Here is a 15,366-nt window from a genome sequence, read left to right on the forward strand (position 1 = left end):
ACTGTTATCATTTAGTTGTTTCTTAATAGAAATCTAGGCCAGCTAGCTTTTCAAATGAAGAAAGTCCTCTAGGATTATTAAGAGAAGGAACTGCTGTCATTTTAATGAAAGATATATTTACATTGGGTTATAGACAACTGATAGTTTTTCTTAAATATTTGGTATGCTCCAGAGTAGATTTCAGGTGATATAGTTGTTGACCAAACACACTTTTTTCCTTCACATTACAGAAATCAAGGATTGAGTCTTTTTTAAGTTTAAGGTAAAAGAATTTACAGTATCATGCTAGGAGTGATGTTTCACTGGTTTCTACAAAGTGTGTATCTTTCAGCCTTAGACATAAGAAACCTGCTAAGCAACAGTTACTATGGTGGGTATAAGCTTTTTTTACATTAGTAATAATAGTGTTTTCTTATATAGAAAATACTTTGTTATCTAAAGTGAAGGTTTTAGTATTAAATACAAGGTACACTTCAAATAATTTTTTATAATTTTATATGTGTCACATCGTAAATGCCCTTATATTGGGCACTTTGTTCTTTTTACACTTTCTGGTCTTGTGGATTTTTCTGACAAGTTTTTATTAGCTGAAACATTTTAATCTGCTTGGAAAAGTGAACACTTGAAATTTTTCTAAAGTTATGACTAATGCACTAACGGGCATTTCTCAGTTTAGCTACCTTACTAATGTTCTGTAAATTTTAAGAAAGCAACCTTGTTAAAAATAAATGGGTAGATTATTTTCCTAAAAATTTAATTATGTCATATCAGAGAGTACAAAATAGCCATTTTGGGCTATTGAATTTATAAACAGTGTTACTCATTCAATAAGCCCTTTGAGTGCCTGCTACGTTTCAGGTAGATGCTGTGCTAAAGATCTCTAGATTGTCCCTGACCTCAAGCTTACAGTTGAGTGATACTTTGTAATAATGCATATATCATTCCACAACTTAGTAGCTTTCTGAGGTGTTTTCTTACAAAAACTCCCATTGGCTTTGTACCTTACGTATAGTTTCTGAAACAGCTACAGAAATGTAGTAGGGGATGAATTGAGAATTTCTCATTCCTAATGGAATTCTTGAACTGAGATTGCTGGTGGCGGGGATGGTTGGGGAAAGAAGGCAGCAGGAGAGTTGGAAAGAGCTCTCTACCTTTGGAATGAGAGACCAAGTTTGAGGAAGTTTACTTAACTTCTCCCAAGCCTGGATTTTGTCATCTCTCCAATTGGGATAACTACCTTGGGCAACTTACTTATTAGCCTTTTGTGTGTTCGTTCATCTGTAAAATGGGAATCAGTACTTACCTTAGAACGTTCTTGTAAGGATTAATGACTAAAACATCACATAATGTTATCTAAGGGTTACTGTGAGGATTAAAGGAGATAATTTATAAAATGCCAAGTGCTTTTCCCTTCCCTTTTAGTGAAGACTGTGTTCATTGCCAATGCTGTTAGTCTTTACTCTATTTTCTTTTTTTCTGCTACCAGGAGTTCTTATTTTTTAATGAGGCCTTCTGACCTGTACTTCCTGTTTCTGGTGTGGCCTGCTGAGTTGGTAAGGTACTGAATTGCTGCCACTTAGGGTTGGGTCAGTATGTAACTTGTGCCCAGTGTAGATTGCCTCAGTTATTCATCTATGGTGTACATTGCCAGAGTGATTATCTAGCCTTAGTGAATCTAGGGTTCTCTTGCTTCTGAATAGAGAAGTGAATCTTCCCATCTCTGACTCTGGGAAAGTTCAAGGTTTGTTCACCTATAGACTTGTGACCTGGGATCAGAGTTCTTATTCCCAGTGGTTCTTTGATCACAGCTTGGGGATTAACTTGTGTATTGTGTGTTAGGAATAAGTTTGGAGGAGAACTTCCTGTATTAACATCTTCTCTGTGTCCTGTTGTCTCAAGTAATCCACTAACTTTCTTAGCTTTCTTTCCCCTGTATTCTTAAATCATACACTCCTTAAGCAGAACAGGAACCTGTCTTTATCAGTATTTCACAGTGCTCTGTGTATTTATGACTCTCTGTAGAATGACTTCATATAGCCATCTGCCTTGGACTCTTCCATCTTTTCAAACCTGATTTTGTATACCATTTTGGCCTCGTGGCCACCCCATTCAGATAAGAGAATAATGACAACTCCAGATTGTTGAAACTTGCAACACTCACCCCTTACCTAGCCTCTAGATTTAAAGCAACCCATTTCATTGTAGTATTTATGGTAGGCTATTGTTGAATCAGTGTGCAGAATTGGAGAAACAGTGTTGAATTAGTGAAAATAATCTACTTAGGCTTTGAAACCCAAACAGACTTAGGTTCAAACCTGGACTGTGCCACTTAGTAATCCTATGACTTTTGGCAGGTCATTTAACCTCTGAACCTATGTTTATTTCTAAAATGAATATAAATCTCATACTATGGTTTATAAGAAGCATTCAAATAATAGTTATTACATACATAGATGCTGGATTGTACTTTAGATTACTCTAGGTCTCAAATGAAATTTCCTGTCTTATGGTTCCAGAGAGTTGTGGCTAATGGAATGAAGTTTCAGATTGTGACTTCATTTTGTTTGTGTTGCCTGATAAAAAGATACACAGATGATAATTTCTTTGCCCATAATTTATTTTATTTTGTATTACTGGAGGCAATACTGTACTTCAAACTTCTGTCAAGTATTTGAGATAAAACTGTGTTAATCCAAATCAAACTGCTTGGGTTTTCTTATAATACTTACCTTCATTGAAACACTTCGCACTGTTGCTATGTTATTTATGTAACACTGACACTTTGATTCCTTTTCTGGCTTAAAGGTGGAGAAATGAAATTCACACAGAGGGCCCAAATGCTAATGTTTTTTGTTATTCCATACTTGCTAGTTTGTTTTATCGAAATGCTTGAGTGTACTGCCTGTTAAACAAGAATCTTGTAAATTTTGTACATGGAAATAAAAATAGAAGGCCCAGTGATACATTAGAATTATAATGTCTTAAAAATCCTGTGGGTTTGTGCAGGCAGTAACTTGATAACTTCATGAGTTATCAGGTATTATTATGAATATTTATATTCTGAATTTAGACCCTTAACAGGACCAGAAAAAACTTATATTATTGGTTTTGAACAGATAGTTTTCTTGCTTCTTCAGTGTGTACTTGGAATGTTGGGTTTTGAAGGTTGGATTGGGTATGGGGGACTATCAAGGAGCTAATTGTTAACCTTTTTGACCTGTATATTTTTCCCCAATTAAAAAAACAAAAACAAAAACAAAAACACCATTACTATATGGCATTAATTTGATAGATGAGAGAGAGTATTGCTGGCCGTGATTACCACCTGAAGTTGAGACCAGAAGGGAGAATCATTGTAAAGTGGACGAAAAAAGATAACTTCATTTAATCTTACATTCATTTACACCATTAACTTGTTTTCTCTTAGCTTATTCTTTTAAGCTAGGGTTAGGAGGTTTAGTTTGTGTTTGTTTGTTTGTTTGTTTGTTTGTTTTTGTGCCAGTGACCTCCAAATAGATGATCTCCCAGGAGAAATGGTTGCTTATTAATGGTGTATCTGTACTATACTTGAAAGCTGTAAAAGGTGATTGCCTGTCTAATGCGAGTTATGAAATAGTTTTCTCAGCCTACTGCATGGATTTTGACTGTTCAACTCAAGTTTTCTTTAGGTTATTTAAATCAGAATTTTCCAGCCATTGTATTATATCAGGGGGAGTTACAGAGCAACTGAGAAACTGGTCCTCTAAGCCAATGACCTTAGTTCCAAAAGTCTTGATCATTCACTTCCGTGTGCCATACAAATGCTGTTTTCTCTTTGGTTTTGACTTTTTAAAAGGCTGTAAGCACTAATTTAGAAAGTTCAGTAATTGAGTATCTTTTTAACAGTTTTAAGATTCAAGAGACTGCCAATTTTAAAATAATCTTGACTTTAGAAAAGACCATTTTTAAATTTATCTCTTTTGACTGTCAAGTAATTCTCTTTCCACATATAATTCAAGGGATATACTTTAAAATGTTTAGATTCTAAATGATTAAAGTTTGGACACTTGTAAAGAAATTTGAGTTGTTATATTTTTAAGCAGTATTGTGAAGCAAAAATAAAGTTCCCTTGTATAAAACTGCTGTCGTTACCCAACTGATTCTGAATGCCACTGTATCTTTTCTGAAGCTGACATTTTGTTAATCATTCATCAAGCGTGGGTCTCATGCTGGAACATAAATGGAAGCCTAGGATACATTTTCTTCCTCTCTTCCTTCAGGAAAGAATGGGATATACTTAACTTGAGAAATTTTAATTGTTTAATATTTACGTAAATTATCAAGTTAACCTTTTAAAATTGATATTTTGCAATGTTGAAAGTGTACCTTTCCTTTTGTCTCACTTGGAGATTCTTAATTCTTCAGGGGTTTACAGATTACCCCAAGCCTGTAATGAAAGCTACAGACCTGTTCTTCAAAAAATGTACCTGCACATGTTACTTTGTATATACTTTAGGGGGTTCATGGACCTCTAATCTTATTGATGAACTCCATTTTGAAATAATTTGTATAATCCAAATAATAGTTTTCCCTTTTTATTATTTTTAATACAGTAATATTTGCATGATTTATCATTTGTCACAGTATTCTTTCAACAAGTATTTCTGAACCACCTTCTATATACTAGCTTCTGTGATAGACTCCTGAGGATGCAAAGCCACTATTCTCTGCCCTTGGAGCTTTGTTTAGTTAGGGCAACAAATACGTAAACAACACAGTGACAGTACTTGAAGGAGGAGGTAAGCAAAGTGTGCTGTTGAAGTACAGGGGAGAGGTCTTGACCATTAGAAATTTTTGGTAAATCTGTCGTAGGTTCTGTATTTCTTAATTGGCAAAAATTACCTTGTGAAACTCTAAGGTTTGTTTTTTTTTTTAAGTTCTGATTGGGCTAGTAATGGAAACTAAATCAAGGAGCAAATGGTCTTAAATTGATAGCTTTAATGTACTTGCTGTTGTATCTGATAATGCTGAACATTTTCTTTGCCCATATTTTTCCCTAGTTACCTTTTTAAAATACGTAGTTTTTAATTTGTATATTTATACATTTATATATTTAGTATAGAACAGGAATTGCTAACTGAAATTACTGCAGGAGTTGGGCCGGTAAAATAAATGCATAGAGCTGTCTGGGTTTACCTGTGTCATCTCCACTGGGTTGATCAGCAGATCCAAGTGAATTTGTCAGTGCAGGAATGCAGAATCATTGTTACCAGAAAGGCAGACCTATTTACCTTTTCTCTTTCTTATGAGACACTGACAGTTAAATTTTTTTTAAACACTATGTGGAAAAGTTGTATAAGAATGTTCATAGCATCATTATTCATAATGGCCATAAAGTGGAAACTACCCAAATGTCCATCAGTTGATGAATGGATGAACAAAATGTGATATATCCCTATAGTGGATTCAGCCATAAAAAGGAATGAACTACTGTAAAGCTGCATCATGGATGCACCTTGAAAATTTAAACGAAAGAAGCCAGACATTGCAAAATTACATACTGTGTGATTCCGTTTTTATCAAACGTAGGATAGGCAAATCCATAGATACAGAAAGCAGATTGCTGGTTCCTGGGAGGTAGAGGGATATTAGGAATGACTGCTATGGGGTATTTGGTTTCTTTTGGGGCTGAAGATAATGATCTGGAATCAGATGGTGCTGATGGTCACACATTATAAACATGCTAAAAAACCACTGACTTACACACTTTAAAATGATGAGTGTGATGTTATGTGGATTTTACCTCAATTTTAAAAATTGAAAAAAAAATTACTCTTTCAGACAATTAGGACATGTATGTCTGCTGTACAGCAGGATAGACAGGCTGTAAATCTAGACAGGGTTTTTTTTTTAATCACTACCTCTCTGTGACATTATAGAAATTACTCAGGTTCACCTGTAAAATGGGAAAAAGGATTACCTAGGTCTTGGACTTGTTAGATTTAGGTGTTAAATATAAATCCCAAGGAGCAGTATAGGCATAGGCATTCACATTTCTTTAGAATCCAGGCATTAGGCAGATAATGTTTGCTGCCCTCAGTTCCAGCCTATTTTCTATTGTTGGCAAGTCTTGGGCAACCTACCATATTAATTGTTGCTCACCTGCCGGGAGTATGGTTGTCTCCTGGGTAACTTACCTCCATGACAGTGAAGGAGAGAGTGGGAGAGGGTATTAATCCTTATATTCTGCAGTTTCCTCAGTGTAATCAGATAGGTTAAATGACAGATCCAAGGTCATATTTGGTCTTAGTGGCTTCGTTGGTCTTTCTACAACCTCATGATGCATTATAAAGCCAAGTTCATGTTTTTCAGTAATGGACTACTGAGCTGTTTCTGTAGCTCTGTCAAGGATTGTCTGGCACTGTGCTCATCACATGGGTAGATCACGTGGCCTCGTAAAAGCTTATGGCTCCAAAGAAACGTCTCTCACACATATTGACTAGCTTCTCATTTCATTGGGAAGTGATAGTATGACTGTTCTACCTCTGTTGTTAGTGATGGGAGTGATAACATTTACATGCAAGACCAAAGAGCATCTTTGAGATCAGCTACAGATCAAATATCCGTAATACAGCCAGGCTGCTCTTCTCAATTTTGAAGAGGAACGGGTCCATATGTAAGCAAGTTTGATTTTTGCCAAAATACTGTCTATTACTGTCTTGATATTCAATTCATCAAATATTTATGGAACATACCAACAAGCCTAGGCACTGTGTTAAATACAGGGCAATACCAAGAGAAACAAATCATGGTCTAAGTCCTTGAATTAATAATCTAATTTTAAAAAATCTAATGAGTGAGAAGTGTATAAACAAAATATGAGATAACATAATCAGTATATTTGAATGCTTTGGCCCCAGAGAGGAAGTACTTTGGTTCATTTTGGACAGGTGTGGAAAGGCTTCATAAAGAAACAAGACATGAAACTTGCTGCTTCTTGAAGGGTGAGTAGGATTTCCCCTAGAAAGCAGTACTGGAGGGTGTAAAGTATAAAGGCACAGAAAAGAGGGGAAACAACGTGTTCAGTAATCATTTGCTTAACATTTTTAGTTTTTAACTTTTAAAAAAATGTTCTAGAAATCTTAAGCTATGCAGTGGGAAGACATTAGGATAGAATGGAGGTTGTAAACTGATAGCCAGTTACAATACTGACTGAAATGGAAATGGTTATGGGACTATTCAGGATTTTCATTTCTTGTATCTGTTTGGGTAAGACTTTTTCCTCTAGGAATTTCAAATTTCCTGCCAAAAAGTTGTTCTCTCATGTTATTCTGTGTTTTAGGATACAGCATGTGATAGAATTTTTTTCCCTTTTTAATTTTATTTTTTAGATTAATATATTCCTTTTTGTATGTACAGTTCTATGAATTATAAGACACAGATTCAAGTAACCACTATCACAACCAGGATACAGAACAATTATATCATCTCCCTTATGTTACCTTTGGTAGTCATACCCAGCCTCCCACCCCTATACTCTGGCAACCAGTATTCTCAGTTACTGTAGTTTTATATTTTTCATGAATGTTATGTAAATAGAATCAATATGTAATGTTTTGAAACTGACTTCTTTCACTTAGCATATTGCTTTTGAGATTCATTGAAATTGTATCAATGGTTAGTTCCTTTTTATTGTTGAATAGAATTCCATTGTATGGATGGATCACAGTATGCTTATGTAGTTAAGACTCTTTGGTGATTATGGATAGAGCTCCTTTAAATGTACGTGTATAGGTTTTTATGGACATAGTGAGTGGGATTGCTGGGTTATAAGAAAAATTTTAACTTTTGCCAGACTTTTCCAGAAGGGCTTAGCTGTACCATTTTGCATTCCTACCAGCAATGTAAGAGTATTCAGTTGTTCCACATCTTCTCTATCACCTAGTTTTGTCAGTATTTAACATTTAATTTTGAAATAATTTTAGACTTACAGAAGAGTTGCAAAGATAGACTCTTCATATACTTTTACCCAGCTTCTCCTAATGTTAACATATCACATAACCATGATACTTAATTAAAACTAAGAAATTAACATTGGTACAATGCTCTAAACTATGGACTCTATTTGGATTTTACCAGTTTTATCCTTTGTCTGTTCCAGAGTACCACATTACATTTAGTCATATGTCTCCTTAGTCTCCTCCAGTCTATGATAGCTTCTCAGTCTTTCCTTGATTTTTTGAACATTGACACTTTTACAGAAGACTGGTGAGATTTGTAGGATGTCCTTCAATTTAGGTTTGACTCTTATCATAATTAGATTATGATTATGGATTTTTGAGAATGCCATGGCGATGGCATGCTCTTCTCATTACATAGTTAGGGTATATGATATTAGCATAACCCATCTTTAGTGGTGTTTAGATAGTGTCTGCCAGGTTTCTGGCTTCTCCACTAGAGTTACTATTTCTGTGTTTCCATACTTATTCATTAGAAGGGCTTTCCTTAGTCCAAACCACCTTCAGGAGAAGGAACATTGAGCTCCACCTCCTTGTGAAAAATCATATCAAATAATTTGTGGATGGATGTTAAAACCATCATAGTAATTAATGAATATCCTGGAGGAGATACTTAGAGGTTATGCAAATATCCTGTTCTCCTAAAAGTTTTAATAACCAATTTTAGCATTTGTCAGTGAATCTTGCCTGCGGCAATTACTGTACTGATCTAATGGTAAATTCTATTTCCTTTTTTCATTCTACATATGTAAGTTAAATTCTTGTGTAAGGAAAATTCTTTAAATTTATTTAATCATTTATTTACTATTTAATCATCATTTATATATTCTGGACTCATGGATGTTTATTTTATTTGGGGGGGCTACAATCTAGTATTATCATTACATTTTATTGTTCAGATTCTCCAAGCTTTTGCAATTGGAGCTCTTTCAGGTTGGCTCCCATGTCCCTTTGACTACAAGATTTGCCAAGCTATAATGTATTTTTTCTGCCCTGATCCTAGACTCAGCCATTTCTCCCAAGAGCCCTTGTTCCTTTTGTTGGAGAAAGGTATTAAGAAATCAAGATTTGGGCACTAGTTATTTTTGTTGCTACTTACTGGCACTGATTCTAGGTGCTCGCAGTGCTCAGAGCTAGAAATTTGCTTCCAGTGATGTCTTTGTGTTGTATGGTTTTATGGGTTTTGACAATACTTAGAGTGATAAATCCACCTCTACAGTATTAGAACAGTTGCGTTACCATGGGTCAACCACTCATGTTCTCTGTCTTTATAGTTCCGCCTTTTTCAGTCTGTCATATAAATGGAAGCATATAGCAGCTAGCTTTTTGGATTTGGCTTCTTAACAAATAGGTTTAAGATTCATTCATGTTGTGCAATAGTTTGTTTTCTGTTGTGTGATTATATTGTGTATCCATTCACCTATTCAATATCTTGGTTGTTTCCAGCTTTTTTGCAATTATGAATAAAACTGCTATTAACATTTCCATACAGGTTTTTGTGTAAACAGATTTTCAGTGCACTTGAGTAAATAACTAGGAATGGGAATGCTGAGTTATGTAAGTGTTTAACTTTATAGTCAGCGGCCAAACTTTTCCAAGATTGTTATACTGTGTTGCATTCCTATCAGAAATGAATTAGTTTATGTTACTCTGCATCCTCACCAGCTTTTGGTTTCTTAATTTTAGCCATTTTAACAGTTGATTGCCACATCACCCAAATCTGGGTGACAGTTGTATTCCTCAGGGTCACCTGATCCACAGTGGATGATCAATGTGTTAATAGCTGCGTAGTATATCTCATTTCAGTTTGACTTTCCCTAAGGGGAAGAATATAGCTCAAGTGGTAGAGTGCATGCTCTAGGTTCAATCCCCAGCACTTTTCTAAAAATAAAGTAAACCTAATTACCTCCCCAGCCAAAAAAATTAATCATTCATTCATCCATTCATTCATTTGACTTTCCCTAATGACTAATAATATTTGTTCTTTATATGCTTATCCACGTATCTTTTGTGAAGTGTCCAGATCTTTTGCCTGTTTTAATTGGGTTGTTTTCTTATTGTTGAGTTCTTTATATATGATACATGCAAGTCCTTTATCAGATACATGATTTACAAATATATTCTATCTGTGGCATTTCTTTTTATTCTGTTTACAGAGTCTTTCACAGAGCAGAAATGTTTTAATGTTGAAATCCAGTTTTTCAATTTTTGCTTTTATGGATTGTGCTTTTGGAGTTATGTAAAATACTCTGCCTAATACCATGTCACAAGATTTTCTTATGAAGGTTTGATAATCTTAGGTTTAGATCCACAATCCATTATGAGTTATTAGGTGTGAGGTTTAGATTGAAGCTCAGATTTTGCATATGGATGTCCGAGTGTCCCAAAACCATTTACAGAAAAGATGATCCTTTCTTCATTGAATTGCTTTTTAACTTTGTCAAAAATCAATTGGCCATATTTGTGTGGGTCTATTTCTGTACTCCATTCTGTTCTGTTGATTTATGTTTTATCCCTTTGCTAATAATACAGTTTTAATAACTGTAAGCTATGAATAAATAACTTAAAATTAGATAGTATGATTCCTCCAGCTTTATTTTTCTTTTTCAAAACTGGTTTGATTATTCTAGTTCATTTGGATTTTTAAATCCAGTCTGACAGTCTTTTGTCTTTTACCTGAATGATTTATTTCATTTATATTTAATATAATTAGTCATTTTTCCTCTCTGTTTCTAATATTCTGGGTTTTTTTCCTTTTGTTTTCTTACCATTTTTTGGATTCTTCCTATCATTCCATTTTCCCCCTTTGGTATTTTTGTTCCATAAGTAGATACCACCATAAATGTTATAACTTGGAGCCCTAACTTGTCAAATTCTAATGTTAATCATTATTCAATATTTGAACTTTTCCATAAATTTTGCTCTTTATTTTCCCTTTCAACTCATGCCTTCCAAGTAGAATTATTGTTCTTTATTTTCTTTCTTTAGAGATATTTACTGGATATAGAGTTTTAATTTGGCAGGTTTTTTTTTTTTTCCTTAGCACACTGTTGGTATTAAACTGTCTTGGCCTCATTGTTGCCTTTGGAGAAGAAACAACTTCTAATATTGCTTTGAATGCAATTCATCTTCTCTGCTTGCTTTTCAGATTTCTCTCTCTTTGGCTTTACTTCTGTTTTATTGTATGTTTAGTTGTGAATTTCTTTTTTATTGATCTTGTTTGGAATTTGTTGGCTTCTGGAATGTGAGTGTGTAGTTACTTCTGGGAAATTCTCAGCTGTTAACCATTTCAGCTATTGCCTCTGCCATGTCCCATTTTCTCCTTTTCTTCCAATACCAATTAAAAGTATATCAAACCACTTCACAGTATTATTATTCTCTTATTTTTTCATAGTTTTGACTTTTCTGCTACACTGTGGATAATTTCTAGCCTATTTTCCAGTTCCTTAGTTCCTTTTCTCTTCATCTTTGTTGAATCTACTCTTAAATCGATCCATTTCAGTTATTTTTTATTTCTGAAACTTCATTCTTCTATGTTTTGGAATCTGCTCTTTTTTTTTAATTTTTTTTATTGAGTAATAGTCATTTTACAATGTTGTGTCAAATTCCAGTATAGAGCACAATTTTTCAGTTATACATGAACATACATATATTCATTGTCACATTTTCTTTTTTCACTGTGAGCTACCACAAGATCTTGTATGTATTTCCCTGTGCTATACAGTATAATCTTGTTTATCTATTCTACATTTTGAAATCCCAGTCTGTCCCTTCCCACCCCCCACCCCCTTGGCAACCACAAGTTTCTATTCTATGTCTATGAGTCTGTTTCTGTTTTGTATGTATGTATGTATGTATGTATGTATGTATGTATGTATTTATTTATTTATTTTTAGATTCCACGTATGAGTGATCTCATATGGTATTTTTCTTTCTCTTTCTGGCCTACTTCACTTAGAATGACATTCTCCAGGAACATCCATGTTGCTGCAAATGGTGTTACGTTGTCGGCTTTTATGGCTGAATAGTATTCCATTGTATAAATATACCACATCTTTATCCAGTCATCTGCTGATGGACATTTAGGCTGTTTCCATGTCTTGGCTATTGTAAATAGTGCTGCTATGAACATTGAGGTGCAGGTGTCATTTTGAAGTAGGGTTCCTTCTGGATATATGCCCAGGAGCGGGATTCCTGGGTCATATGGTAAGTCTATTCCTAGTCTTTCGAGGAATCTCCATACTGTTTTCCACAGTGGCTGCACCAAACTGCATTCCCACCAGCAGTGTAGGAGAGTTCCCTTTTCTCCACAGCCTTTCCAGTATTTGTCATTTGTGGACTTTTGAATGATGGCCATTCTGACTGGTGTGAGATGATACCTCATTGTAGTTTTGATTTGCATTCCTCAATATCATTAGTGATATTGAGCATTTTTTCATGTGTCTATTGATCATTTGTATGTCTTCCTTGGAGAATTGCTTGTTTAGGTCTTTTGCCCATTTTTGGATTGGGTTGTTTGTTTTTTTCTTATTAAGTTGTATGAGCTGCTTATATATTGTGGATATCAAGCCTTTGTTGGTTTCATTTGCAAAAATTTTTTCCCATTCTGTAGGTTGTTTTGTTTTATTTATGGTTTCCTTTGCTGTGCAGAAGCTTGTAAGTTTAATTAGGTCCCATTTGCTTATTCTTGCTTTTATTTCTATTGCTTGGGTAGACTGTCTTAGGAGAACATTTTTGAGATGTATGTCAGGTAATGTTTTGCCTATATTTTCTTCTAGGAGGTTTATTGTATCTTGTCTAATATTTAAGTCTTTGATCCATTTTGAGTTGATTTTTGTATATGGGGTAAGGGAGTGTTCTAGCTTCATTGATTTACATGCTGCTGTCCAGTTTTCCCAACACTATTGGCTGAAGAGACTGTCTTTATTCCATTGTATATTCTTGCCTCCTTTGTCGAAGATTAGTTGCCCAAAAGTTTGTGGGTTCATTTCTGGGCTCTCTATTCTGTTCCATTGGTCTATATGTCTGTTTTTGTACCAATTCCATGCTGTCTTGATGACTGTAGCTCTATAGTATTGTCTGAAGTCTGGGAGAGTTATTCCTCCAGCCTCTTTCTTTTTCTTCAGTAATGCTTTGGCAATTCTAGGTCGTTTGTGGTTCCATATAAATTTTATTATGATTTGTTCTAGTTCTGTGAAATATGTCCTGGGCAATTTGATAGGGATTGCATTAAACCTGTAGATTGCCTTGGGCAGTGTGACCATTTTAACAACATTGACTCTTCCAATCCAGGAGCATGGGATATCTTTCCATTTTTTAAAAATCTTCTTTAATTTCCTTCATCAATGGTTTATAGTTTTCTGTGTATAATTCTTTCACCTCCTTGCTTAGATTTACTCCTAAGTATTTTATTACTTTGGGTGCTATTTTAAAGGGGATTGTTTCTTTACTTTCTTTTTCTGTTGATTCATCATTAGTGTAAAGAAATGCAACTGATTTTTGAACGTTAATCTTGTAACCTGCTACCTTGCTGAATTCTTCCATCAGCTTTAGTAGTTTTTGTGTGGACCTTTTAGGGTTTTCTATATATAGTAACATGTCATCAGCATATAGTGACACTCTTACCTCTTTTTTTCCAATTTGAATCCCTTTGATTTCTCTCTCTTGCCTGATTGCTGTGGCTAGGACTTCCAAGACTATGTTGAATAGGAGTGGTGATAGTGGGCAGCCTTGTCCCAGATTTTAGTGGGAAGCTTTTGAGTTTTTCACCGTTGAGTACTATGCTGGCTGTAGATTTGTCATATATAGCTTTTATTATGTTGAGATATGTTCCCTCTACACCCACTTCGGTGAGAGTTTTTATCATAAATGGGTGTAGAATTTTATCAAATGCTTTTTCTGCATCTGTTGAGATGATCATGTGATTTTTGTCCTTTCTCTTGTTGATGTGATGTATTACATTGATTTGCGTATGTTGAACCACTCTTGTGTCCCTGGGATGGACCCACTTGATCAGGATTTTTATGTGCTGTTGGATTCTATTTGCTAATATTTTGGTAAGGATTTTTGCATCTGTGTTCATCAGTGATAGTGGTCTCTTTTTTGGTAGTGTCTTTGCCTGGTTTTGGTATCAGGGTGATGGTGGCTTCATAGAATGAGTTTGGGAGTATTCCCTCCTTTTCAGTCTTCTGGAATAGTTTGAGAAGGACTGGTATGAGTTCTTCTTTGTATGTTTGGTAGAATTCCCTGGTGAAGCCGTCCAGTCCTGGACTTTTATTTGTAGGGAGGTTTTTTGTTGCTAATTCAATTTCATTTCTAGTGATCGGTTTGTTCAAGTGTGCTATTACTTTTTAAAGTACCCTGTTCCCTGCAGATATTTTGAAGCTTCTCTCATTTCTGTAAGTATAGTCAACATAGTTGTTTCATAGTTCGAGTCTAAGATCAGAAGTCTCTGGATTTTTTCTGTTGTCTGTTCTTTTTCTTCCAGTTCTTATTCTTGGAGTCATTTCCTTCAACACCTAGTTGTCTTTTATTACAAGCTGGATGTTGTATTAATACAACAAAATTATTTGTAGGAATCATTTGAGGCCCATAGCAAGGTATTTTTCTCTGCAGAGCGCTTGCTCATGTCAGGTGTCTATGGACATCACTGATCCAGGGACCACCTTAAAACAAGCTTCAGATCAAATATTCCCTCTGTAGGGCTATAATTCTTCCGTGAATCTTCCACTCTCCCATTCACTCCTTCCATAAGGTTTTAGCTCTCTGAAGTCTCAGCTTATTATGGAGAAGGTCTCTTTGTCCTTCCGTCCTCCCTCCCTCCCCCCTCTCTCCTCACCTTGTGAGAACCCCAGACTTTAGTTTCTGTCAGAAACAAAATTCTAATTTTCAGTAATCAACAAAGACTGTTTGGGCTTCCTTGCTTGCTTATCTTCTCTGGGTTCTCATTTTCTTTTCACTTTTGACTGTGTACTTGTCTGTCTTGTTTAAGAATATGAGAGAGAGATGGGGGAGAGGGGAGTGTGTGTGTGTCTGTGTTTAATTTTCTCTTTGATTCTCAGTGGGAGAGTTGACCTGAATATAAATAACCTAGCCTGCCATTACTGAAAACAGGAAAATTACCTGGAAAGTCCTGATTTCTTACTTTGAAATCTGAAAAGCACTCACACTTTCAGGAATTGTCTACACTCAATAGCTGCTTATCCTTTCTAGGTATTTTGCTTTGCACCTCAGCAGTAGAAACTAATTTGTTTGAGGAGTGGAGAAAGGAAGAGAATGAGATCTAAATTGCAATGATTGTGAATTAATAATTGTTTGGGGGAAGGGCACACACACTAACAGTCAAGTAGAGTACACTAGTGTTTTCCAA

The 15,366-nt window shown here is 35.1% G+C and overlaps 1 protein-coding gene across 1 annotated transcript in view; it reads left to right on the plus strand.

The window, feature by feature from the left end:
- The window catches only part of CSNK2A1 (casein kinase 2 alpha 1), a 50,957-nt gene that overhangs the window by 5,503 nt on the left and 30,088 nt on the right, over positions 1 to 15,366 (plus strand). Inside the window, 1 exon segment of the mRNA XM_032462032.1 lies at positions 1,487 to 1,558. The gene's annotated coding sequence lies outside the window, so the exon portion shown is untranslated.

This window comes from Camelus ferus, chromosome 19, assembly GCF_009834535.1.
Source record: "Camelus ferus isolate YT-003-E chromosome 19, BCGSAC_Cfer_1.0, whole genome shotgun sequence".
In the NCBI taxonomy this organism is placed as follows: Eukaryota; Metazoa; Chordata; class Mammalia; order Artiodactyla; family Camelidae; genus Camelus; species Camelus ferus.